The sequence below is a fragment of the Acinonyx jubatus genome, chromosome A1 (genome assembly GCF_027475565.1).
Source record: "Acinonyx jubatus isolate Ajub_Pintada_27869175 chromosome A1, VMU_Ajub_asm_v1.0, whole genome shotgun sequence".
In the NCBI taxonomy this organism is placed as follows: domain Eukaryota; kingdom Metazoa; phylum Chordata; class Mammalia; order Carnivora; family Felidae; genus Acinonyx; species Acinonyx jubatus.
In genome coordinates this window covers 204,587,916-204,612,579 of record NC_069380.1, presented here as the reverse complement: position 1 = coordinate 204,612,579, position 24,664 = coordinate 204,587,916, and the positions used below count along the sequence as shown (strand labels likewise).

At 40.9% G+C, this 24,664-nt stretch overlaps 1 long non-coding RNA gene across 1 annotated transcript in view; it reads left to right on the top strand.

Annotated features, from left to right (window-relative positions):
• LOC128311319 (uncharacterized) overlaps positions 1–24,664 on the top strand; it is a 125,528-nt gene that overhangs the window by 69,836 nt on the left and 31,028 nt on the right. Inside the window, exon 2 of the long non-coding RNA XR_008289691.1 lies at positions 19,548–19,654. This is a non-coding gene — a long non-coding RNA (uncharacterized LOC128311319). The remainder of the gene's footprint in view (positions 1–19,547; positions 19,655–24,664) is intronic.

The following is a 24,664-nucleotide window of genomic DNA, read 5'->3' as shown; positions in this document are numbered from 1 at the left end:
TACACTATACACACACGCACACACACGTGTGTGTGTGTGTGTGTGTGTGTGTGTGCATGAGATATTCTTTCTACTGCAGTGTGTGGGGTTATAGAGAATGCTGGCATGTAGTGAGATCAAAACACTTTGTAGACTGAATGTACCTGCAAGAATCTTTTGCAAGATAAAACTCAAAGACACCAAATGAGCAACCAGACAATCAACCTCCCAAATCCTCCAAGGTTTTTTCTGCTTATTATTATTCCCCTGACCACAGTGTGTGGGGATTTCACTTTAAGCTCAAGGTTAAGACCTACCCTGGACAGCACAGTGGGAATGGTTATCAACTAGCTTACAAGGACCTTTAACTGGTGTAATAAACAAGCTGAGTTATCAGGATTAATTCATTGAGGCATATTTTTTGTTTGTTTCTTTGTTTGTTTTGTTTTGTCTTTCTGCCTTTGGAAGGCAACAATCAGGCACCATGATATTTCCAGTCCTTCTTATTTTTTAAAAAGAGGTCCCAAACTGCTTAAGTTACAAAACACAGTCTTATTCCAGAAAGTAGGATCTTCAGTCATCCTACATTAATTAACACCGCAGTCTGCATTCAAAAATAAGACTTGTCATCCATTTGCCAGAGCTGGTTCTGGACAAGTCTGTCTAGTGAAAGGGGTGTCATGGGCTTGCTTTCTTTCCAACCTTTCCTGCCACTCAATAGCTCTTCCATCTGACTCTACGGCTGAAGGAGGGAGAGAGAATGCAGATCAAGGGACAGGAAAAAACCTACTTAAATGTCATGCCTGTCCATGGCTTCTTGCTTTCAGAGCCTCACACTTATTCTTCCAGAACTCCCAACCTGCCAGGGCCCTCAGATAGGATCAGATAACAGATCTTTTCACCTTTGGCCTCTGGTTCAACCCTCCAGCCTTCAAATTCCTGGTGCTTCATTTTATTACAGATTTTCTCAGTAGGGATTCCCTTCTCCTTGGGTAGAAATTCTTTTAGACCTGTCCTTAGGATCCTGTCTAAAAAGGCCCCAGGCTGGCATTCTTCCGTCTGGCCCTAGGCATCTTGGCTTGCAGTTGGAGGGAATAAAATTATGTCCTAGCTGCAGAGCTCTCTACCCCATGGGACTCCAGAGGGTCTCTTGCTCTGGTGTGTGTCAGAGAAACTTCCCAAACTCAGACAACAAAAGCAGATTCTCCATGTCGTCTCCTTTGAAATCCTTCTTGCTAGTGAGGAGGTGGGTCTCAACCCTGCCTCCCCCTGGGGTGGAGGGTGGAACTCACAGTACAATTCTCTGTCTCAAGCTGTTCTCTTCCATCTTCCTTTTAATCTCCCATCTGGGGAATCTCTATGCCCTTGAAGTGGGTGACAGGCCCAAAATCCTGTAACTGGTTCTGAGCCATTTCCTTTGAAACTTGCATTTGATTGAAGGCCTCTGCACTTGATGTGCCATTGCTTATATGGCATTTCAGTTGACTCTTCCATTTACTATTATCTATCAACTCTCTTTCTTTTCTTTTCTTTTCTTTTCTTTCTTTCTTTCTTTCTTTCTTTCTTTCTTTCTTTCTTTTTCTTTCTCCCTTCCTTCTTTCCTTCCTTTCTCTCTCTTTCTCTTTCTTTCTTTCTTTCTTTCTTTCCTTCTTTCTTCCTCTTTTTTCTTTCTCTTTCTTTCTTTGTCTTTCCTCCTTCCTCTTTCTTTCTTTCTTCCTCTTTCTTTCTTTCTTTCTTTCTTTCTTTCTTTCTTTCATAAGGCAGACTACCACATGCAGTGCCCCATTTGGATGTCTGGAGGCTTGGAAGCTTGACTCACCTACTTTTACAAATAGAGCTTGAGAGCTTGTTTGGAGGTTCTAGTAGGGGAGCACAGCTATTCATATACCCTTGACCAAAGAACAGTCCTCCTCTATCAGGGAAGGTCATCTTCTTTGACAGAGTGCACAGCTTCAAGAGGGACACACATGAAGCAGTGAGGGAGAAAGGGGATACCCACCTAGACAGTCAGATCAGCCAAGTCAACCCTGGTGATCAACAGGGTGACAGATGTAACAGCCAGACCACCCTCACTTCCTGTATCAACTCCTTTCAATGTCTCTGCCCCTTTTCGTATCTTCTATGAAAATTTCCACATTCTTATACTGCACACTCTACCACCTACCTGAAATGTGTCACCTCCCTGGGGCTTTAGCCTTCCTTCATCCTCCTCATCCTTTTGGACATCTAACAGGTCCCAGTTTTCCCCATCCCCTGGCCCTATCATATTTGAGACTTTGGGCCTCCATCCTTAGAGCCCTGGTTTTGCCAAGCAAGTTGTGAATGCATTGCTATTGCACTCTTGTTCCACACTGCATGGGGACATTTTAATATACTGCTAATTGCAAGTGACACCTTGACTTGGCAGTTTTTAAATTTGTGGATGATTTGTTGTTCTTAATTTTTTTTTTTGGCAAAAAAAATTAATTTAGTAGTAGCAGTTTAGTTTTTTTTTTTTAGTAAAACCCTTTTACAAACTAAATATTTCCATCCGTTTATTGGTAAATGTTTCAAACAAATTCAAAATGAATAAATGGGAATAAAGCTAGAGCTAGAGTGGGGGCCCAGAGACTGCCCATCTGGCTTCCTCCACAGCCCCAAAGGATTTCAGAAACACACTTGGAAAAAATCTCTACTTTCAAATGAGAAATGATTTTTAAAATGGGAGCAAAGCATGGTTGATTCTAAGAAGGGATATGTACCCCAAAGCCCTTCAGAAGCCACCTCTATATGAAAACTAGTGATTCTAATGGCCCCAGCCCCAATTCCTTGTTTAGTTCTGACATGATCAGCTTCTAAAATGTCACCTCTTGGTGAGGCTTCAATGCTCCTTGGAATTTGGTTTATTTATTTCTCTAAAACCCAAGCTCCTGAAATGAAATCCCTATGAAGAAACTCATAAAGGCAAAAGGCCTCTTTTCTTTAAAAAAAAAAAAAACAAAAAAAAAAACAAAAAAAACCCCAGAAAACAAAAATCAATAGCTCTAAAAACTTTATTCTGTGGATTATGATGTTTATTGGCATTTTAATGCCATTCCTTAAATCCCTAAACCATATGAACCACTGAGACTTTACCAGACTAATTATGCTTCAGGCCTTTTGAACTTTGATTGCCAGCCACTATTATCGCTTTGGGTTTTCAAAAGGAGAGCCAAAATTTCCCTTTACCCTTCCCACGTTGGTTTTTTCCTGTAAATGTACTAACACTTTGTGATATTGACATCATCCGGCCAATACAGAAGAATGGCTGCTACTTTTTAACTGTCCCGCTCCCCAGCCTGGGGGGTGTTTAAAGATTCTTATTGCATATTCAGATATCCTGGCCAGGCATGTGGAGTGAATCAAGTAGTGGCTACTTAGGGAGGAATTGGTAGGATGGCTCTACTTCTTTTTGGGTGAGCAGAAAGTTTTATGAAGAGTAGAACGAAAAAGATTCAGAAGTAACACTAGAAAAGAACATAATCTCTTTTCTCCTCACAAAATTTCCTCATTGGTGACCCTGTAAAAGCTTGTGTTTGTGATATAGGACCCCAAGGACCCCTCTAGAGTGAATAAAACATGCTAGCATGATCCTGACAGGCCCCACACGAAGCACGATGAGAGTCTGAAAGTCATGGACCCACAAAAATTTTGGACTGATTATTTTTCATTGCCTGCACTGAGCAGGGGTCCAAGGAGGAGGCTTCTGGGGGCAGCTGGTGTGCTTTCCTTACCGCCTGGTGTCCTTGACTGTAGAGAGTCTATAGAGAGCTGAGATTCTAGGAGCTCAACAGGAGGAACAATGCATGCTCCACACCAGCTGTGGAAAATGCTCTCAGGACCTACTCCTATTAACATCAGAAGTGGCAAGAACCGTCTGTACTAACTGAAAATGTTGAAAACAATTATTACCTTTAGTAGTAATTGTTGCCATTTTTGCTTTAAAACTCATTTCAGAAGCATGTTGAACTAATGGACGGTTATCTAATAATGAGCATCTACCAATTAGTATCCTGAAGCCAGAGAGGGAGTAGTCAAAATTCTACCTAGAAGGGTATCAGCTTGGCTTATCCATGAACACCTCTGGACCACTCCGACACTTTTCTCTTCTTTGATATCTGTAGTTCAAGCATGTAGTTTGACACAGAAATATGTATTATCTTACATGGTGAAAGACTGTTTTATACCTCTGTTTGGATCGAATGAAAACCTGTTAAAATTTTAAAACCCCACACAGAGTTTTCTCACTCAGCATCAGGCACAAGACAGTTTCTCAGAAAACCTTGGTTTGTCAGTTAGTGGTTAGCAAGTCACAGTGATTGTCAAATGCACAGAGGAGCCCGATGGTTAAAACTTGGTCTGCTTCTACTTATTGGCAATATTGACCACAGGAGCAATTCAGAGTGCACTGCACGCAGACATTTGGGAAGTTGTCAGTTTCACTGCATTTCTGGCAAAAAAGTATAATCTGTTCAAAATGCTTCAACCTAACTTGTAGGTTAAATATGACTAATTTTTCTTTCCTTGTCAATGAGAAAAAACAATACCAAACATTTGTGAGCCTACAGCAGTTCCACTGCAAAATAACATAAAAGTTAACACGGATTTTGCAGCATTCATCTCACAGTTCTGCCATTTATTGGTTGTGACATTGAAAAAGTATTTAAATTCTGAGCGTCTCTTTCTTAGTTCTTTATTTCTTTTCTCTTATCTTCTGACAGCAACCATAAAATTGTTTCAGGATAACTAGTTAGCTTGGAGGTTAAATCACACCCTCTATACCATTCTAGAGACTAACCACTGATGTAATTCAAAACACATCCATAAATATACACACATATATAACCAGACAGAGAACAATACATGATAAATGACAGATCAATGGGTAGATATTTTTAACTACTCTCTCAAGAAGTTAGATTAGTCTAAAGGGAAGACTCACCCACAGTCCAAATCAGGATGGATTTAGGTACATAGTCTGGGGTATATAGTTGGGATAGAACATTGATATTTGTCAAAATGGGAGAGGCATAGATGTGTTGGGGAAGGAAGGGGACCTGGGAGAGGGGAGAGCTGGATGATCAGTGCAGAGAACAGCATTGGCAGAGGAGGAGAGCTGAGCTCTCACAGGTAGAGTGAATCAGGAGCCAACCTCGAAGACAAAAATTACTAGGAAGTTATGAATTTGTTTGCTACGGGATATGTCAGCATCTGTTTCCCAGTGTGTCACCCTTGTGTCTTTTATAAAAGACAAATTTCTCACTGAGAGTTTACTGTGAAAGTCCTTTTATGGAGGGGATACTTGTTAGAGGATACGTTTTTTTAAAAATCTCTAAAATGATGATAATAATGGGGTTAGAGTAAGCATCAAATGAGCTAATGCTTATGAAATGCTGTCATGTAATAAGCAGTTATTTCTAAAATTATTTTAAATACATTGTGAATTGATTTATTTGTAACCTCATAGTTGCTTGTGATTTTGTGATTACTATTGATTAGAATTACTTTTTTCATTGCAATATAGTAAAATGGTTGAGAGTACAGGCTTTGGAGTTAGACAAACCTAGGTTTAAATCCTGACTGCCCCTTTTGGTGTGCATTCAGGCAAACGACCTCTCCTTTTGATTTGTAAAATGAGGATTAAAACTGCATCATCTGACATGTGCAGGGGGGTGGACTAATAAGACAACATTCTAAAGCTGTATTACTCAGGGTTCTCAAAGAGATGAGACACTCAAATGGGACAAATTAAGGAAGGGACAATTTATAAAGTTGTGGGTAGGCCATAGGGAAAGTGGCATAATGGCTAGTATTCTATTCTTTGGCTAGCCATGAATAGGACTAGTCATGCAGAGGACTGCACCCCTCCCCCAACCCACAGGTCTACGACCAGAAGAGGTGATGGAGAGGGTAAGGACTGGAATGCAGAAGGACAGTTGTGTGGAACTGAAGATAAAGGAGCCAGTTGATATGGTCCATACTGATCAGTATCTCTGGGGTACAGTGGAGGTGGGGGGCATGGTGGAAAGTGGGTATGGAGAGGCCTGGGAAGTATCCAGCATAGAAATGATAAGCCAATGCCTGATACAGTGGCACCCAATAAATGATTGCATATATTAGACAGAATGTGATACACAGTGTTTATGATCTTGAAACTATAACTTTTTATTTGTACCCCAAGAAATCAAGAGTGTCTGGCTTTATATGCCTAGTGGAACCAATGTGATTAGAAGGCTGGTTCTTGCTAATTCACCAGGTTTGTTAGAGTCCTTTCATAGGTACCCCATCATCAGAAGGCACCAGCAACATTTTCAGATACCTTGCTGAACTGTCTCTCTCATGATAAGAATATAAACATGCTAAACGATGAAGAACTCCATAGGCTGTGGTAAAGGACGCTGATTTGCTCACTTTCCAGCCATGCCGCCTGAACCAAGGCACTATCCTTTGGCTGTATAAAAATGATCCTTGAAACATTGACAAACCCCAAGACTCAGTCTTCTGCCCTTTATTTTTCCTTGTCTGCACTCAATGCCTGAGTGGTCTTGTCTAGTTTCATGAAGTTAAGTGTCATTAGTAAGCAGATGACATCACCGGGCCCAGAGTCCGACCTGAACGCCACATTACTATATCTAACTGCCAACATACCATCTCTGTTTGGATGTTAAAAGGAATCTTAGACTGAATTTATCCCTAACCACACTCTTGATTCTCCCTTCTCCATCCGCCCACTATCTCTCACCAAAACAGAGGGAGACAGACAGACAGAGACAGGGACACAGAGAAAGAGAGAAAAAATCTTGTTCCTGCCCAGTCACTCCATCTCATCTAATGGACCTTCATCCCTTTGGATGCTTGGGTCTAAACTGCACATTTATCCTTGACTTCTCTGTTTCTTTCTGTCTCACATGCTGTCAGACAATCCTGTCAGCTTTGTCTTTAAAACACATCCACACTCCCCACCATCCCTACGGCTATAGCCCTGGTCTGAGGCCCTGTCATCCCTCAGTTCGTGTAATTTGGATCAACAGCCTCTGACTGGTCTTCCTACTTCAACTTCTTCAACTTCAAGCTTCTTCCGTCCCCACACTGTAGTTACATCCTCCACATAGAGGACTTTTGTAAATATAAGTCATATCTTTAAAATTCTAAATTACTTCTCCACTCACTCCGTGTAAAAGCAGTCTTACCATGTCCTATGAATCCCTACGTGACCCATGTCCTTGCTCCCACTCTCCACACTCTGACCTCATCTCTTACTTCTTTGCCCCTTAATTACTCTGCTCCAGCCACACTGGGCTTTCTTGCGGTTCAATGAATGTGCTAAGTATTCTCCCAGAGCAGGGCGGAAGCTTGCATTCGGTGCCTCCTCAACCTGGCTCTCTCTTCTCCCTCCTCAGGTGTCCCACCTCGTTCTACATTTCTACCAGGTTCTGCTCAAAGCCCCTTGCCCAGCGAGGCCCTCCCTGACCCAGCATATGAAACTACATGCTTACCTCGCAATTCTGCCTCTCAGCCTAATTTCTCTCCACGGTGTTATCATCACCTTACATATATTTATGTTTGTTCCTTTCTTTGTGCTTGCCCTCCTTCCTCTAAATACAAGCTCCAGGAGGCCAGCGACGATGTCACATTCACTGCTTGATTTTCACAGCCAGGACAATGAAGGAATTCACTTGTGGCTCAGGAGTTGTTAGGACAGTTAACTGTTGATGGTCAGACGAGATGGAAGTCCTGGAAGGGTCTTTTTTAATATAAAAATAGACGTGGAATTCTGGACTAGACTGTTCAGTATATGCTTTATTTTATGTCCTAGTGCCCATAAAAGTGCTAAAAAATAATGTAATTTTAAGTTCTTTTTTTCCTTTAAGGAAATATACATTCCTTAATATCTTTTTCACATGAAGGTTTTAAGATGCAAACGTTAAGATCACAAGGACTTGTGAAATGAAATAACACTTGTGAATCTGCTACAGAACACTTTTTGCTGCCTGTCATGGGGGTCCAGAAAGCGGAGGAGTCTTAACAAAGGTTTGTTTCCTTCCTGCCATCTTTCTGGAAGCAGAGGAACTTCTGTTGCTCCTGGACTCTGGGGTGCGGTATGCATTTTATGAGACCCGTCACTCCGTTTACACAGCTCTCCCAAATCAAATCAAATTAGCCACGTGGGTGATAAGCAAAAGCAGCAACGTTCCCCCAAGGGCAAATGGATGATTTCTGCAGAGTTCCCAAGTGCTGTCCATTTCATCCTAGGTCAACAATTCCTAAGTGCCTACCCCCAAAAGATGGAGTGTCGTACGGTCACCTAGTGCAGTGTTTCCCAAACTGTGTTCCAAAGGAAGACAAGCATCAGCAAGATATTAATTGGAGTTCATCAAAAGCAATATTTCATGGTCAAGTAAATTTGGGGCAGACTGAGTTAAATAAGACTAAACAGACTCTAAGTTACAAGTCTTCCTTCTTTGCCTTTTACATAATTGCCTGTGCTGTGAGTCTTCTCGAGAAAAGCCATATATATAGGATTTTCTCAACTTGCTTCACCATAGAACTCATCTTTATAGACCCTCAGGTTCCACTGGACACATTTTGAAATACTCAGTATAGTTTTAAAAATTTTGATTCCATTTTCATGTAATCCTCTGAGTTGGCAGCAGAAATACTGTGTTTCCATTTTATAGGTAAGACAAATAAAACTCTCAGCAGGATAAACTGGCTTTTGGTGTAGGTTGTAAAAGGGTAGACTGAACCAAAGTCTCTCACTTAGAACTTTAATTTTCATTCCATTGCACCGATTGCCATCTCTATTGGTTTCCCAGGGTTGCAGTAACACAAACCGGACTGCTTCAACAACGGAACTTTCTCCTCTCACGGTTGTGGAGGCTTGGAAGGAGGTCTGTCCCACCCTCTCTCCTAGCTACTGGGAGTTGCCAACAGTTCCTGGAGTTCCTTGGCTTATAGCTGCCTCCCTCCAATCTCTGCCTTCATTTTCACATGAGTTTCTTCTCTATGTGTGTGTCTCTCACTGTAAGAACACTAGTCATTGGTCTATGTTAGGCTCCTAATGTATTCGAAGTTATTATGTGTAAGCTTAAAGCCTTCATTTTTCTAGGCCAGAATCTAACCTTTGCTTTATGACCCAATATGGAATCTTCTTCACACCTTTGTCAAAGTGGTTGCCTTTGATTGAATATTTGCCAGCTTTTTTTCTTTTTCCTTATTTGAATTAACTGGAATTCCATGCAGTATCCTAAGTACAATGCACCAGTTTGACACAAAGATTTTGTACTGATAATTTTCTAATGATTCTCAGGACTTGCATGGCTTTTTGGTCATGCTAGCCCTTTGGGGCATTCTTGGTGAAGGTACTGGAAAGAAGTGTTCTTCCTTTTTGAGACTGCTCAGCTGGTAAAGTTTAAGTCTAGCGATGCTGGCAACTGTTCTTGTCACTTCTGGAAAAAAGTCTCCTGAGAATCTAGCCAACATCAAGCAAGGAACAGGAAAGAAGAAAGAAAGCAGAGAGGAAGCGGGGGGGGGTGTGGGGGGGGGGGTGTGGCGCGGAAGGAGAAGGGAGCTCTAACAGACCGGATCCAATTGAGGCCCCGGATCTACTCTTTTCTGGAACTACTTATTACAAAAGAAAAAAAAAAATCGTTTTTATTTAATATAGTTTGAGGTAGATTTCTATCCTTTGTCTGACTCTATCCGGAGAAGTACAGTATGGAATTCCTTACATCCACTTCTCATCTGCTAGAAGTGAGGAAGGTGGGACTAGGAGCAAGTTCCTGCTTTGGGTCAGGCTGTGTTAGGCACATTACATGTCATGTCATTAAGCCTTATGACAACTCTGTCAGTCAGGTATGGCTCACCTGTGAATACGAAATTTATAATATTAGAAGAATATTTTCCTTTAACTTGTATGAATCAAATTTAAAAATAAAATGAATCTATATGGATATATGTCTACGTATGTATATATAGACATGTATACATCTCTCTGTGCACATATATATGTACATATGTACATCTATATTTGTTAGTGTGAAACAAACAAGATTGATCCCTTAGTAGTAGAGAGACTTCAGCTCCCTATTTAGAACCAGTGCAGGGGCACCTGCCTGGCTTAGTCAGTTAAGCATCTGACTCCTGATTTCAGCACAGGTCATGGTCTCGTGGATCGAGCCCCCCATCGGGCTCTGCACTGACAGTGTGGAGCCTGCTTGGGATTCTCTCTCTCCCCCTCCCTCTCTGCCCCTTCTTTGTTCATGTGTTCTCTCCTTCTCTCTCAAAATAAATAAATAAACATGAAAAAATTTTATTAGAATCAGTGCAAGGGTTTCCAAGATTATCAACTCACTTGTGTCAGGAAAGTCAACTCTCAAATGAAACTTTGAATTGCATACATAAATACTGAGAAATACAGTTTGATTGCACCACGGGCAAGCAGTCTGAAAAAAAGGGACAAGTGAAGTATTCTAAATTCCTGGAGATCAGATGGAAGAAGCTACGTGGCACTGGGGGGATCGGAACAAAGCATCCATGTCTATGTTCACTACCTTGGAGAGGGTGTGTGAGGAGGGGGTGTGTGAGGTTTTTAGCCATAAGTTCTTCATTCCATTCAATGCTCCCTGGCTGTGTGGATTCCTCTGAGATGGCCATAACTGTTTAATGACAAAATTAAGTGCAGTGAATCTGCTGTGGAAAATAATATAGTAGAAACTATTTCCAGTTTGTTACCTTTGCTATGACAACCTAATTATGTTACCAACATCCTAGAATCTTTTCTAGATTGAATTAGGTACCTAGAATCTTTTAGTGACTCAACATCATCCATAGGATAAACCATCCAAACCTCTAAAGCTTGGAGAAAGCATTCTTCATCAGATCTGATTCTTATCTAGCCCAAAGCCCTCCTTGATCAGATCTGATTCTTGTCTAGCTGGCCAGCTTCATTTAGTCACCTGTGACTCACACTCCAGCTAAACCAATCTGCTTCCAGTTACACAAACATGTCACGTTCTTCTGCCTGGACTCCCTCCCCTTCCCAATCCTATTTGCCTGACAAACGTCTAATTCATTTTCTTAATCTCTTGCCTTGATATGGTGCCTACCCCAGAGTTAATCACCTTGCTCCCTATGCTACTCACATCTTTACTTCCATAACATGTAAGTTATTTTTCTGTCTGAGATAGTAAGGATAACACTTCCATCAGGTATCTATTGATACAAATGGGGGATTCTACTTTGAGAAATAGTCAATTTTAGTGGATACAACCAGAGGCTTTGGGTCAAAGTACTTCGGTTTGAATCTTAGTTTTACCTCTTATTACTTGTGAGAAAATTTATCTTCCCTCGACTCAGTTCTCTCATCTGTAAAATGGAGATAGTAATATTAAGACTCCATAGGATCACTGTGAAGGTTGAGATAATCTGTGTCGAGTGACTGTTCTAGGTATGTTCTCAGCACATAGTGTATTATTTCATCTAGTGACTTAAGGAAGAAGGATGTTTATGATCAGGGATTGGCCAAAGTTATGCCTGGAGCATAATCAGGCCATTGTCAGGACCCTGCTTGGCCTCTGGGTCTTTATTCCACTCTTGCTTACACATCAACTGTCCACAAAACTGCCTCGGGGAAAGAACACCATCCCGGCTGATCGCTCAAGAAGACCTTTGTCTTACTGTTCCCAGACTCCTCCAGAGGTTCCAATCAAGTTGTCAGTGTATGGTACTGGTGACTTGGGGACATGGACAGTCACAAATTCAGCTTCTCCCAAGTTCCATATCATATTTTGTTGGCTGAACCTTAACTTTTTTTGCCTTTTTAACTCTCAGTTAAGTAGTTCCTTCTGACCCTGTTAGAAGTATCTTCTTTGGGATAAATGAGTGAAATACAGTTCTGGGAGGTGCTAGCCTCCTTACTATGATCTAAAGATCTCAGATAGCTACCTCTGCTTCCTAAGGTCCATCATTGGACAAGCACACATTGGGAGTTCTGGGAGCATCAGTGGCTCTTCCTAGCCCTGCCGGATGAAAATGCTCACTTGAAGTAGCCATACTGTTGTGGCTTCCTAACTAGTGTCATCACCAGTGAATGTGATTCCATGTTCCGCGTTAAGTCCAGGGTGCAGACCACTGTGGAAAGGTCTATGGCCAACCTCTGTGCTGGTGAAGCCAGGTTAATCAGATGTACACTGGGGCGGGGGGTGGGGGGGGGGCGGGAATCATTCCTGACCATAGGTCAATGTGCATCTCATAACATCTCATAAGTTGCTTCTTTAACAAAATAGAATGTTAATTTTTTGGTTGCACAACCCAAAGCAAACTTTTGTTGACCTGAGTCATTATATCTTTTTCCTCCAAAATGAAAGATACGTTTAAGTTCTCTGTGTTTCTCTTCCGTGTTGAATGAAGGCAATTTTTTTTTTTTTTTTTTTTTTTTTAAATTGAGCAAGTTCCTGCTTTGGGTCAGGCTGTGTTAGGCACATTATATGTCATGTCATTTAAGCCTTATGACAACTCTGTCAGTCAGGTATGGCTCACCTGTGAATATGAAATTAATAATATTAGATTCATTCTTCTACCTCCCTGAAAGGGCAATATTAAAGATGAACCACCATCATGCTGAACTGAGTGAGGCAACAGATTATACTTTAATAAATGAGTGAATGTGAACTTTGACCTTCAACCCTTGAATAGTGGTCACAGAAAGCAGTTTCATCTTATCTATTAGCATCTATAATACAGTTTCAGGCATTTACTTTTAGAAAAAAATAAACTGCTCATTTCAGTGGAACAAGATGAACAGCCAAGGTCAATAAAGCATCACAAGTAAGTCTTCCAGCCCATCCTGGAGGCAGATTTGGGGGTGACATTTTTTTAAATGGCACTTAACAACTAGTATCTGAGTGGAATTTTTAATCAAAACCCCGGACAAGAAACTCTTGGCAGAAGAACTCTCTCTCTTTTTTTTAAGCACACTTCCTCCTCCACCCCTCCACCTATCATGCACCACCTCCGCCCCCTGACACACATCTGTTCTTTGCACTTTCTGAAACAAACATTTCACGCTGCTAATGCTGTGAGGTGTAGGGCTGGGAAATTACTCATTCTTTCCCTCACTTATAGAAACACTTTCTTAAGGTTTAAGTGAGATTATTTTTGCCCACCTCTTTCAAAAGTGGTAGATCCTTCCCAAATTTGAAAGACAATCAAAATTCAGATAAGAAAATCTCAGAGTCACCTGATAGAATCCTTCCTTACTTTTCTCAGGCAGGAAAGATATGTCACGTTCCCCATCTAGTGGTATGACTTGGAATTGTCCACACAGGTGGTCTACTGTGAATTCTGGGAGCAGAAGATATTTACCACATTTCAAATTTAAACTGACCACCAAAATAAAGAGAGTGCAGATAATAGAGAATGAAAAGATAAAGATAAACCCTAGGTCCTCGGGTTTTTCAGCTCTGAGAAGATCTGCGGGAGTCTGGGGCAAAACCCAGGTGCTGGAGAAGCTCAGCCAGCTGCCCAAGCCTGTCACCTCAGTGACCCCAGGGCTATGTTCTTTTCCAGTAATTTCTGTCTCCTTGCTTCTTGAGCTTCTCGCTTCTCCTTGGCCCATCAATCTTCCTCTAAGAGTTCTGAGAGCATCCTTTTCTCCACAATCTCTGCCTCTTCAGCTCCTCACTAAACTCGGCCTGTGCTTTATGCCCTTCACCCCTTGTAAGGGACACAGAGCAGCCCACGTGGAGCTCTTTCCAGGGCTCCTCAGATTGCTGTCCAGCTTTTCAACCACAAAATTCTGTCTCCATTTTTCTTTCTTTTCTTTCAGTAATCCGGTTTCCCCCTCATTCTATCTTTTCTTTTTCTTCTTCAATTGTTTCTTCCTTTGACTACACTTCAGTAAAATACTCATTTTCTTCTGATTCTAAGCGTTTACATAGTTTATTTCATTTTTTGTCAGTGCTGGTGGAATACTGTGCTTTTAATAAGTGCTGGTAGACTGAAAGACAGCCGTCCCTCTAAAAAATTAGAATAGGTGAGCTCCATTAAGCTGGATTCTGGATTCAGTGGCATAAATGGGGACAACTTTAAAAAAATTAAAAAATTAAACAATATGCATAGTTTGAAAAAAAAAAAGATTGCAAAAACCAGCATAGACACTGCTGGTTATTGAATTGGCAATGCTAGCTTAAAGAAGCATATCAGAATACAGAAAGAGAAAAGAAATGGAAAATAGAAACAAAAAGAGACATGTAGGATAAACTGAGAAATAAATTATTCAAAATAATAAAACTTTCCAAAGGAGAGAAAGAAAAAGAAGAATAACAAAACCCAAAGAATTAATGGAAGAAATCCCCATGGGTTGGATGGAAACTTCAGTTTTTAGATGATAAAAGACCATCTGAGTGCTGGAAGAATTTATTAAAAAAGGAAACCATCCTGGCCATGTTTTAGGGCAATTAATAAACCTGTGGGATTAGGAGCACTCCTTATTAAGCTTCCAGGCAGAGAAATAGGTTACGAAGCGAAGACTGATAACACTGTTGGTCTTCTTATTTGTAACTCAGTAAAATAATGAAGCAACATTATGGACTTGGGAGTGAAAAGTTCTGTGACCATAGATGTTTGTTCTTAAGATACTGTTTATGAATTGAGGTGGGTGTGAGGTGTGTGGCATTTTTGGACATAAAAGAACCTAACAAGTGAACTGTCCCTATATCCTCATTGGAAATATTTCTATAAAAATTTCAAAAAAAATTGAATCAGAGTATTGATTTTAAATTTTGTTTTAATGTTTATTTATTTTTGAGAAAGAGAGAGACAGAGTGTGAGCAGAGGAGGGGCAGAGAGAGAGGGAGATGCAGAATCTTTAGCAGGCCCCAGGCTCTGAGCTGTCAGCACCGAGCCTGATGCAGGGCTTGAACCCACGAATTGTGAGCTCATGACCTGAGCCGAAGTTGGACGCCCAACCAACTGAGCCACCTAGGTGCCCCCAGAGTATTGATTTTAAGTTGAGGAAGGATAACATACGCCACAGAGAGAGGTAACTAATGAATCACGTATAGTTAGTTGATATGCAAAATTACCAGAAATCTAAGCGCCTAAGAAAACCTCCTACCTCTAAATAAAATCTAGGACGGGTTTCATGCTCGTCATTCTCAGATAATAATATTCTCTAGTCACTGTTTGTTTGTTTGTTTTTTTTTTTTATTTTACCAGAATAGTTTCATGCAGTAAGGAAAATACCAATGCCATGTAAAAGTCAAACTTCTGAATTCCATTCTGAGTTAAAGCTTCTTTCCTTCCCCTGCTTAGAATTATCTGACAAAGACTTTTTTTTTTTTTTTTTTTTTTTTTTACATCCAAGTTAGTTAGTATATAGTGCAACAATGATTTCAGGAGTAGATTCCTTAATGCCCCTTATCCTTTTATCCCATCTCCTCTCCCACAACCCCTCCAGTAATCCTCTGTTCTCCTTATTTAACAGTCTTTTATGTTTTTTTCCCCCCTCCCTGTTTTTTATCTTATTTTTGCTTCCCTTCCCTTGTGTTCATCTGTTCTGTGTCTTAAAGTCCTCATATGAGTGAAGTCATATGATATTTGTCTTTCTCTGACTGATTTCACTTAGCATAATACCCTCCAGTTGTATCCACGTAGTTGCAAATGGCAAGATTTCATTCTTTTTGATTGCTATTGTATGTATATATATATATATATATATATATATATATACCACATCTTCTTTATCCATTCATCCATCAATGGAAATTTGGGCTCTTCCATACTTTAGTTATGGTTGATAGTGCTACTATAAACATTGGGGTGCATGTGTCCCTTCAAAACAGCACACCTGTATCCCTTGGATAGATACCTAGTAGTACAATTGCTGGGTCATAGGATAGTTCTATTTTTAATTTTTTGAGGAACCTCCCTACTGTTTTCCAGAGTGGCTGCACCAGCTTGCATTCCCACCCACAATGCAAAAGAGATCCTCTTTCTCCGCATCCTTGCCAACATCTGTTGTTGCCTGAGTTGTTAATGTTAGCCATTCTGACCGGTATGAGGTGGTATCTCACTGTGGTTTTCATTTGTATTTCCCTGATGATGAGTGATGTTGAGCATTTTTTCATGTGTCGGTTGGCCATCTGGGCCATCTGGATGTCTTCTTTGGAGAAGTGTCTATTCATGTCTTTTGCCCATTTCTTCACTGGATTATTTGTTTTTTGGGTGTTGAGTTTGATAAGTTCTTTATAGATTTTGGATACTAACCCTTTTCTGACATGTCATTTGCAAATATCTTCTCCCATTCCGTCAGTTGCCTTTTAGTTTTGCTGATGGTTTCCTTCGATGTGCAGAAGCTTTTATTTTGATGAGGTCCCGGTAGTTCATTTTTGCGTTTGTTTCCCTTGCCTCTGGAGATGTGTTGATTAAGAATTTGCTGCAGCCAAGATCAAAGAGGTTTTTGCCTGCTTTCTCCTTGAGGATATTGATGGCTTCCTGTCTTACATTGAGGTCTTTCATCCATTTTGAGTTTATTTTTGTGTATGGTGTAAGAAAGTGGTCCAGGTTCATTTTTCTGCATGTTGCTGTCTGACAAAGACTTTAAAGTATCTATTATAGAAAATGCTTAAATGAGCAATTGTGAACATTCTTGAAACAAATATTAAAATAAAAACTATCAAGAAATAAATAGAAAACATGAAGAAGAGCTAAAGGGAAAATTTAGAAGTACGATACAGTATCCAAAATTAAAAAGGGAAACTCACCGAGTAGCCTCAACAGTAGAAAAGAGATGACAGAAGATCCAGTAAACTTGAATATGGAGAAATAGAAATTATTGAACCTCAACAACAGAGAGAAAAAAGTTTTAAAAAAGTGAAAAAAGAGGCTCAGGGAACAATCTTACCACACAAAGTTCTAATGTTCATATTATTGGAGTCACAGAACAGAAGGATAAAAGAGTATCATGCTGAAAAAAACTTGAAAAATAATGACTGAAAACTTCTCCACTATAATAAAAATATAAATACAGATTTAAGAAGCTGAGTGAACCTTAAACAATTGTCATTAAATTGTACCATCAAAATTGATGAATTTTACTGTATGTATATTATGTCTCAAAGAATCTAACTTTTAAAAAATCTAAATCATTTTTAAATAGCTAATAAAAATCTGTCATTTAATAATACTCATTTTAAACCTGCTCTATGTAGGACTCACTGCTACCTGTTTGAGTTATTGGGTGATAATAATCATATCTGTAACAATCTGATTGATAAAAGCTAATAATTTTAGGTGCTTACTACATGGCAAGTGATGCTTTGAGTGATTTTAAAGTTCTTGCTGTTGTAATCTTCCTAACAACCCTGTGAAGGAAATATTGTTATCTCCGTTTCACAGAGGAAGAAGCTAGTTACAAAAATATTAATTAGTAAATGGCAAATTCACATTTTGAAGCATGCAGCTTGACTTTAGAGACCAGATTTTTAACCACTACTGATTATGGAGAGACAAACACAGGCAATGTTTCATGTCAATACAATGCAATTATGTTTAGCCTCCCAAATAAAAGTGAAATGCCCATAGTAAGTTATATAAAATCAAAGAGGATAAGGTGGCTTGGGAATCCTTCATTGGAAAAGGTAATTCTAGTTCTGAGTCTTAAATATTGAGAAAAATTTGAATTCTTGAGTACCGTCAAAAAAAATGGTTTTTGGAAGTAACCTGATATTAAAAAAGATACCTTATTTCTCCATAAAGGCAATCATCTCATTCTTGGGCTCACTAGGATATTCTCAGTAATAAAGGTGAATGCTCCTAGTCTATTATAAGCAAAGGTCATGCTAATTTGTTAATTGTAATTTTGTGTGCTTGGAATCAAAGCAATTCTCATATGAAACTCTAACATCTGCAGTTATATTAGGCATTAAAAGTTGTATTTAGAGATAATGTTTGAAAACTGAAGTCAAGACTTTCAGCCTGAGAAAAACATTGCTTCAAATGTGCTCTAATAATTCCAGCAGATGGCAATACAATCATTGTTTAAAAAAAAAAAAAAAGTGTTTCACCATCCAATGGAAAATAGAAGACAAATAAAATTTCTCTTTTATTTTGGTTTTGCCTTTTTTCCCTTCTCTATTTTGAGTCCCTTTAGGTTGCCCAAACAATACATTCTACACAAGAATTTTTAAGGTATAAAGCCTGCTAACACCATAATTATGAGGGACTGTAGCTACCAAACTAGACATTGATCTTTATTGTGTAGAAGAAGGAGAAAGAGTAGATGGCTTTTGAGTCAGGAGTGCCACGGTCACAATTGTACATTAAGAGAAGAACTGACAGGCAAAGGAAGAGCCAAAGGATGTGGAAAGGCAGGGTGAATGTCTGTTCGAGTGGTATAGAACAGCGGTAATGGGAACTTGGCTGTGAGCGTGGTAGTAAAGACCAAGTTTAGATGAGGGAAACAACTGCAGATGTAGAGGTGAAAGAACTGAGCAACTGTTTGGATGTTAGAAGTTCAAAAGAAAGAGTCAAAGGTAACTCTCATATTTTATTCCTGGTTGGGGAGAAGCTAGCTAGAAAGAGAAGGATCAGGTTTCGACAAAAGGGAGTTTGTAGAAGTTCTGTGATGCTGATTTAACTTAGCAGTTGATAAGCGGGTCTACTGTTTCAATGAGAGTGAAATTGAAGGGATAGAGGGGTGCCTGGGTGGCTCAGTTTGTTAAGCATCGGACTTTGGCTCAGGTTATCATCCCATGGTCGGTGAGTTCGAGCCCCGTGTCAGGCTCTGTGCTGACAGCTCAGAGCCTGGAGCCTGCTTGGGATTCTGTGTCTCCATCTCTCTCTGCCCTCCCCCACTCATTCTCTGTCTCTGTCTCTCAAAATAAATAAACATTAATTTTTTTGTTGTTGTTGAAGAGATAGACACAGAAGTGGTGGGTATTTGCCGTCACGGGAGGAGATGAGTCAGTCTGAGAGAGACAAAGGCTGAAGTCCTAGGAACCTTCTGGAGAATGCTTGCTTTTAGGAGACACTGATGATGTGATTAAAGTTAATGGGATTTTCAGGTGAACGTGATGTTGTAGGGACCTGTCAACAAGGACGATTGAAACAAGAGTAACGTATTTCAAAACGTTTGAGGAGATTGAGAAAAGGCCAGTGGACTTTGAGAAAAAGTTAAATAAAACTGATAGGGGCAAAAAAATTATTGTGAGAAAGGAGTGGACATAGTATGAAAAAGTGGAAAGTCTCATTTGAGAAGTCTGACCACAAAGGGCAGGAAAGATATGGTTCCTAGGTTGACTGGACAGTGGGAACAAGTGGAAATTTTTATACAAGAAACACTTTAGCATGGTTGTGTCTGACATGAAGGAGACATTTGAAATTATACCAAAGTTGTTTTCCTTTTTTTTCTTAAATGACATCTAGATAATTTAATGAAACTGCGTAATTTCATTTTACTAGAAATTTGTGGATGTAAGAAAAAAATTGAAAATATAATTTGAAAGTGAGTGTCACAACATGTTTCTCATTCTTTATTATTTATCCAGTGTCTGCTCGGCTCCTCTCTGTTGCTGATGTCTGAAGCTTTGAGACTATGAAAGTTAGTCATACTAATCAAGTCTGTTCCCAGTGTCCAAGATCTTCTGACATCGTGGTAAGTGATGGCTTTGCAGGGGCTGCTGCAGCATCAACCACACATTTAGAATTCTAGAAAACTCCGAAGCCCATCATACTGTTACAATATGTGAGCATGTTTTCCTGTCCACATTTTTTATTCTAGCCCATTGTTGTTGGGTTTTTTTTTCCCCCTTGAAGAAAAGAAAAGATTAGTTGGCAATACTTGATCTTGCTTGCAGAATTGCTGAGGTATAGAGTTTGCTTCTTGCCATTAGAACTTTGGTGTCACTTTTTGTGCAAAGGAATCTACAGAAGCTGCCAGCTGAATCCGTCTGAGGAAAAAAATAATATAACCTTGAGGTGCAAATGACCGTGTCTGCCATTGACTATGATAAACATATTGGTTTCATTAAAAACTAATAGCAAGACAGAATTTGCAAACACAGAGGCAGTGGAAAGTGGAATAAAGACAGGAAGAAGATGGAGGGGAAATTGTCCAGGAACTCTTATCTGTCCTTTACATCACAGTTAAACAATTTACTTTCCATTCCTAAACACCTCTCCCTGCTTTTAATTCTTTGGAACCCTGTACCAGTACTGTCTGCCCCCATCCAGAGAACCCCCCATCCAGAGAACCATGTGATTTGAGAGGTTAGGTGGAGCACAGCCTCCCAGAGCTCTGCCCTTTCTCTCTCTGATCTCCCATCTTAGTTGGGCATGGAAACATGTGATTCCTATTTCCACTTACATTTTCACAGGAGGGGTTAGTTTCTCGCATTCATACTGGCTATGACCTAGACCTGTGGCCATCCCCGGATCCTATCACACTCAGTTCCATACATTTGAAACTACAAATGCCTCATACTAAAGCCCTGTCACCCCTGCTTAATAAACTACTTCTGGGGGCAGATATGACTGTTATCACACCCTCTTAACATGGGTGCCTCAGAAAATGAAGTCCAAAGCAAACACAAGCTAATGCTTTATTGGGGGTTCAGTACCAGGAAAACTAGAGACAAGGACAGTAGGTGCATTACTGAGCTGTCTCTAGCTTTGCAAAAAAAAAAAAACACAACTGGTCGCTCACCTTGCAGAACGTCTTTAGAAAAGTTGTATAGACCTACTGTGTATAATAACTGCCGCAGAGGAAGAAGAGGGGTGAGTAATGTATCTCTGGCTTTTCCTCAACTCCTGTGTTACATTGGTCCGAGTTCACCCACTATGGGAATAACTCCCTTGCACCTCCTGTTTGTATTACCTGGCTTCTCTGGGCAGCAGTAGGGGAAGCCAGAGCCTCCACAAACCCAGCAAGGCTAGTGTAGGTTACTGTCATACATGGGGTCTCTGATGGTGATCCTGCTGGCATTGGCAGTCTCTGGAGTCACTCTTACTGGCCAGGAATCAGCACAAGTTGTCAAGTGTGGGCACAGGTGTCTGGTGAGCAAGGCTCACTGGATGATGCAGAAACTTGATGCGAACCCAATCTGTGTTCCAAAGAAACTGAGAAGAGATCTTCTTTTTTTCCTTTGGATTTCCTCACTTTAAGGGGGTTGGATCTCTGCCAGGGGTTGGTATCCTCACTCCTGTTTCATCAGGCTTCCCTGTTCCTCCAGAGCCATAGGTAGATGGGCCCGGGCTTCCTTTTGTGGATGAAGAAAGTCCGCGATCCCTATCTGTCCCAAGAATGTGCAAATTATGAAATCCCATTTTTTAGGTCTTCACCGTTTTGAACATTCTTTAACCATAAAGGAGTAAATTCAGTTTTAGAATCTGAGACCCTCTTGATACAAGCTTATTTGTGTCGCTACAATCGTTACCACTTTATCAGAGCAAAACATAAATTTAAACTAGTTTTGGGTTGTACAGTGTGTTGTCTTGGGTAGGCTGACTTTTTTTTTTTTTCTTTTTTGGGTTTGTAAAACATACATAAAGGGTTGAGTTTGAATCATATACACCCAACACGAACAGAAAGCACGGAAAGATTAGCTGAAGGGGAAGGAGATGAAGTAGGAGAGGATGCGATTCTGATCATTCAAAATGGTTCAGTTCTGGGACAGATTTTGGAAATCTATTTTTTCCTCTTGACTAAACTTTCCTGTGCTTGTAGACACTTTTAACAAAAGAGTTGCCCTCTTTCAAGAATAAGCCAGTTTCTCCACCAGTGGAATTTCTTCTGTGTAAGAATCTCTCCGCAACATACTGGGAAACCTGTGTCTGTAAGGGCAGATCTGGAGACACAAGTCTGACTTAACTCCGAATGTCAACACCAGTACTTGAGCTGCATTCCTGTTAGTGCTTGCCACCAACAAATACCACTTCCCCAGTCATTCTGGGCGGAAGTATCCCACGTGCCCCAGGAAGCCCGGGAAGCCCACTCTCAGGGTCGTGAGGACAAGGTCCCAGGCTCATGGAGCCCCATTTGCATCTTGACTGTGCACTGCAATGTGCTGACCGGGCCCTGTCTCTCCCAGCACGTTTGTGTTACAACAGGAGCGTTGCAGCAGCCCCCATACCTGCAGCCCCAGAGTGATTTACGGTTTTGGTGAAGTGCTCTGAGTTTTGGTCAACACCGTTAAGATAATAACAGCATCTGAAGAAGAGCGGCTATGAGGGGAAAATGTCAGCCACAGATGATCTAACGGGGATGATAATTCATTCAAAAGTACTAGAAAGAGCATGGTATCTGGATGTAGACACACTGAAGTTTCATTTCTGCCCTCCCCACCTATTAGCTCTGTACTAGCATGTGCTTTTAAAATTTTCTGAACCTCAATCATCTTCTCTGCCAGATGGGAACATTAAGATTAATTTCAAAAAACTGTGGTGAAGATGAAATGAGAAACTGTGTGGATTTATCAGGTGTACTGCCTGCCTCGTAGTGGCAGCTCAGTTAGGATTCCACCCCTCTGCTTCTTTCCCTCTGCCTTCTCTTCCCTCCTCTGCCCTCCCTCCAACATCCCCTCAGGTAAGGAGTCTCGTTGGCTGGCATACACAACAGTCATCCTTGATCTCCGATCTGGATGCCTTCTACTCTCCCCTCTAGAAAAGCTGCAGTTTTTCTTTTCCCAGCCTCCCTGTATCTTGTGATGGAGGATATACTTCTAGCCAAATATAAAGGGATGTCTCCTGAGAGTTTTCAAGGGAAGTTTTGGTTCACTGATAGACAGAAGCTGGTGGAAACGTTCTCTTTTCTTCCTACCTCGCATGTCTGGGTCTGGCTCAGCCATTTTGTGGCCATGAGGAATAATCACGCTAGAAAATTCAGAAGGATCACAGGCAGGACCTCTCAAAGATGCAGATTCTGACTTGAGGGAGCCCCTCAGCAAAAGCTGGCAACTGCCTTTACTAGTCTTCCATGCAGGTAAGAAGACAAAAACAAAAACAAAAACAGCTCTATTTGGTCAAGACACTTGACTTACATATAGTGAGGTATATGGGACAGGGTTTGGAGGAAAAGGAGAAAAGAAGAGAGAGAGAGGGAGGGAGACGGTGAGGGAGGGAGGGGGATTAAGAGAAAGAGAGAGAGAAAACAGGAATTACACCCGTAAGTATGTAGCTGGGCAAGCAAATTCTTTAATTTTAAAGTACTAAATGTTCATTTGGTAGGCTTTGTAATGGTTCCCCAAAAGGTACCCAGGTCTTGGTCTCCAGACCCTGTGAAGGTTACCTTGTATGGTAAAAAAGGACTTGGGATAAGATTATGGGTAAAATCTTGACAATGAAAAGATTATCAGAATCGGCCCTCAGTCCAATTATGTGCATCCTTACAAGACGGAGGCAGAGAGAGATTAACAGAAACACACAGAACAGGAGACAGGGGGAGGACAGAGGCAGGACATGGGGCAAATGCACCATAGCCGAGGAACACCAGCAGCCTCCGGAAGCTGGAGAGGGCAAGGAACAGACGAGCTTCTTTACGGGAGCCTCTAAGGGACCGTGTGGCCCTGCCGACAATGATCCTGATTTCCGCCCAGTGACACTGATTTGGGACTTCTGGCCTCCAGAACCTTGAGAGACCGAATTTCTGTTGTTGTAAGCCACTTAATTTGTGGTACTTTGCTAGAGCAGCCACAGGATATAAATACAGTCAGCGTTCAAAAGATTTTAAGAAATCATTTTAGCATGTGAGTAAGAGTGATAACTGATATTTATTGATACTGTCCCTGGGCCCAGCAACCCACACTCACCACTCTGCACGGGTTACCTCATTAGTCCTCACCCTTCAAATCCTCTCTGGCAGCTGCCCCTCTTCTTTCCATTTCCTGGCAAGGGACGCTGCTCCAAGGAAGGTAAAGATCCTGCCAGGAGTCACACAGCAAGCGAGCGCTGGAGACGGAATTTGAACTCAGGCCACTGGAGTCTCTAACCCGTCCAACTCTGCTGCTGGAAGAATGGATGTAGACTCTGTTCGCAGCTACTCTCTTAAGAGAAGGTATTATGCAAAACAGTTGCTAGGATTGACACGTAGAATTGAGATGCTCGGATCCTTTAACTCAGGTCCTTAAGAACATCCCTTCACACACGAGAAGTGAGTACCTACTAAGTGTCAGATGCCAAGCTGAGCTCAGAGTCTAAGACACAGAGCCTTGATCTCAGAGGCTGACATGCTTCCTAGTCTCCCACCTCTCATTAATGCTCTATGACTGCTTGGCAATGGTAGACATCACACCAGAAGTTACATATCAAAATATAACTTCTAAAGGATTTCACTAAACCAAATATAAATTAATGTAAGTTAGTAAGTTAATTGTAACTTTGATCTACATTGTTATTCTTCCCCATATGTCTAAACAATGAAAAATAAATAGAAACTTCGAAATCACTATTTTTTTTTAGTACTTATTTATTTTTGAGGGAAGGAGAGAGAGAGAGAGAGAGAGAGAGAGAGAGAGAGAGAGAGAGAACAAGGGAAGGGCAAAGAGAGAGGGAGACACAGAATCCCAAGCAGGCTCCAGGCTCTGAGCTGTCAGCACAGAGCCTGACGCTGGGCTCGAACCCATGAACTGGAGATCATAACCTGGGCCCAAGTTGGATGCTTAATAGACTG